This window comes from Nicotiana attenuata, chromosome 7, assembly GCF_001879085.1.
Source record: "Nicotiana attenuata strain UT chromosome 7, NIATTr2, whole genome shotgun sequence".
Taxonomy (NCBI): domain Eukaryota; kingdom Viridiplantae; phylum Streptophyta; class Magnoliopsida; order Solanales; family Solanaceae; genus Nicotiana; species Nicotiana attenuata.
In genome coordinates, this window is record NC_031995.1 from 5,669,498 (window position 1) to 5,673,322 (window position 3,825).

Consider the following 3,825-nt stretch of genomic DNA (forward strand, 5'->3'; position numbering starts at 1 on the left):
GGGAGGGGGGGGGGTATTTATAGTTTTAGAGAAGGTTAGTTTTGTAAATTAAAAAAGGGTTAAAATTAAAAAAAAAGGCTATTTATGCAATTTTCCCGTTGGCCAACGGACCAATTCAAGGTCTGACCGTTGCCAACGGCCTGTGGGGGCCCACAAATTTCGAAAGTTAAAAAGAAAAAAAAACTAGCCGTTGAACCAGGCCGGTCCGGCGGTTAACCCGATAAGGGTTACTGTTCATTGGACCGGTTTCAACCGGGCCGGTTACCCGTTTTCACTAACCTAAACGGACCAACCCCCTTTACCCCCCTACCCAGCCCAGTCCAGCCCCCTTTACCCTGGCCGGGCCGGTTCCGGTTTTAATCGGTCTTGGCCGGGCCGGAACCGAGTCAACCCGGCCCGTTTAACACCCTTAGTTTTAATTATATCCTAGGTTTTGGGTAGTTGGGTATAAGAATTTAGCATATGAAGCAATGAGTAAATTAAGAGCTTTTGTAGAATAAAAAAATTTAAGTGAGATTAGGAAGATTGATCATGGAATCAAAGCTAATGAGAATCTTACCAAAAAGGAACAAGAGAATGCTACTTTGAAGATGTTTCTCCGAGATCTTAGTTTGAGCAAATTATGTCAAGTGGTGCTTCATATAGAAATGGGAAGGATTTGACAAAAAACCATGCTCAGGAAAGTAATTTGCTGGTACTTTTCCAAGTATAGGAGTCTTAAGTCCTAATTTCTATATGATAGAGTGATGGGGTATTACAAACCTTGAAATGACTGGTGTATCTTATATCTTTTTTCAAACTCTCATAGAAGTTTATAACCTTCAAAAGGTTGGTGTATCTTATATTTGCTTTATGAAAATCATTAATATGTTTCCTTCCGAACTAATAGGAAGACCTATAGAATGCCGATTCTTCTCTTCTAAAATAACGAATAACTTTTTGGGATTTGTCTTTACAATGATCTTTTGTTATTTGATTTGCAGGGAAAGTTGGATTCACAGTTGTTTATCAGTGCATGCATAGACTTGACGATTCTTTGTACGCTGTGAAGAAGATACCTTTTAATGATCATCAGCTTCAGGAAAAATTAAGGTGATATTGTTTGTTTAGCATAAGATAACTTTATTGTACGTTTTCAAACTAAAAATGTTTGTTCTTCATAGGGAGGTGAAAATACTTGCAGCTGTACAACATCATAGGGTTGTACGTTATTATCAGGTATATCTATTTTTCTCTCTATGTACATATACCTTATGACCCAAACCAGTATCTGAGACTGACATCCTATGTGGAAATAATACAGTGGCATAGACGGGTGGGAAACCCATTATTTTTTGCTTTGAAGAAATTATATCCTAGTTTGTTTTCCAGAACTAAGTTTAAATCTTTGTTTTGTGATGCTTGTGAATTTTTCAAGCATATTAAATACTTTTATCTTTTGAATGATAATAAAAGTACAACTCCGTTTTTGACTATTCATATTGATGTACGAGGTCCTACGCAAACAATTTCGTTGTCTGGTAGTCGATGGTTTTTCTTATTAGTTGTTGCACTAGGATGACTTGGGTGTATTTGTTAAATGCTAAAATTGAAGTTTTCTCATGGTTTGGTCATTTCATAAGGTGATCTGTATCCAATTTGAGACTAAGGTAAAAAATCTTGCGAACTAACAATGTCATATAATACATGAATAAAAATGTTGGTGCTTATTTGGAGTCTTATGGGATACTCCACCAATTAGTTGTCCTTATACTAGTGCACAAAATGGGGTTGGTGAAAGAAAAAATAAGCATTTGTTAGAAGTGACAAAATCTTTTATGTTTACTATTAATCTACCAAAACCTTACCGGGGAAATGCCATTCTTATAGCTGCCTATCTCATTAACATAATACCACTTAAAATCGTTAATTTTCAGACAGTGTTAGAAAAAGCGGTCGCTTCCTCGCTTAAAGCGAGAAGCGAAGCGAAGCGACCCCTTCCTCGCTTCTGCCATGTGAAGCGACTCAGGTAGGAAAAAGCGACCGCTTCCCACTAAAAAGCGACAAGCGACCAAGCGAAGCGACCAAAGCGAGCACTTCTTTGTTTTAAACAGCTGCCAGCCTATTTAATTAAAAAAGAAGGGTTTTCAGTGTTCTTTTATTAAACACAACCAGCAGAGCATCTGGGAGTCTCTGCGATTAGGGTTCTTCAACAGAGATTCTAGCAACAGGTATGTGATGATTTTCTCTTCTTCTTCTTATTTCTTCTCTTCTTCTTTTGACTTCTTCTCTTCTTCTTCTTCTTCTTCTTCTTCTTCTTTTTCTTCTGACTTCTTCATCTTCTTCTCTTTTGCTGTTTCAACGTCCAAATAGTAGCGAAATGTTGGCGATTTTTTTTTTTACCTCGGTTCTTTCCCAGAATCCAGCAACAGAATTTAAGCGAAATGGCCAAAAGGATTTTTTAAATTCCGCTTCACTTCAAAAAAGCGAGCGCTTCGCTTCTCGCTTTAAGCAAAATGGGGGTTGTCGCTTTTCCTCGCTTCACGCTATTTTTAACACTGTTTTCAGAGTCATATGGAAGCTTTAAAGGTAAGAATGATTATATCGTTCCTTTGAAGGTATTTGGGTGTGTCTGCTTTTTTCACACTAGGAACTTTGAAAAATTGATCCTAGAGCTCTTAAATGTGTTTTTATTGGGTATTCTCCAACACAACTAGGGTAGAAATGCTACCATCCTTCCTCTAGGAGATCTTGTATCAGCATGGATGTTACCTTTCAAGAATCTGAGTCCAGTATTACACAGTCACCTCTTTAAGGGGAGAGTTATACGCAGAAAGAGATGATTCTCTCAAGTTCCACTGCTGAAACCACTATCACTATTGGGAAAAGTGAAATTGGAGGAAAAATTCAGGGGGATATTATTGGGCATCGGATAGGCCTGATTTGAAAATTTACTTTAAGGAGAAATAGAGTAGAAGAAGCCATTATGCAATCTACCAAAGCTGAACCTTCTTCTACTAGTGAGTTATCTATATTTTCTAATGAGTTAGATTGACTATTGCTTAAAGAAAAGGAGTTAGATCTTAAAGTCCTCCTCATAGGGTTTCAGGATCAAGTCAACAAAAGCCCTAAAAGAAATATCTACTGGAAATGGAGCAAGGTCTTTGTCAATGCTCCAAAACCTGTTTCGGGCAAATGAATCTATGCGGCTCAAGAGAGCCACGATTTGCAAACTGTGGGAAACATATAGGAATTGTTTCTCCTTACTAGTAGAATACGTCATCTTCTAAATGCCTTTTATCTAATTCCATAACCCCTGCTAGTTCTGGATTAAATGAGAAAGGTTTTCCCTCGGTGTTGGTGTTTCTAATTCGAGACGTCAACATCAAATCTCCACCAGGACATAACGCTATCCGCAACCGAAAAAGGAGTCAGATCTTGCACCTCCAAATACCCTTCATCTAAATTTGTCTCCTATAATTCTTTGTTTTACTCCTATAGAGCATTTGCCTTGCCTATTTCTTTTGTGTCTATTCCCCAGAACTGGAGGGAAGCTCTTGCAGTCCTAAATGGAAGCAAACTATAATTGAAGAATTGAGTGCCTTGTCAAAAAATTAAAACTTGGGAACTTGTCACTTCATCACCAGACAAGAAGTTGGTGGGATGCAAATGGGTCTTCAATGTGAAGCACAAATCAAATGATTCGATTGAAAGATTCAAAGCAAGATTGATAGCCAAGGGATTCGCTCATGCTTATAGCATAGATTATCAAGAAACATTTACCTCTATTGCTAAAATGAACACTATTAGAATTATTTTACCATGTTTGGTTGGCGAGTGGATTTT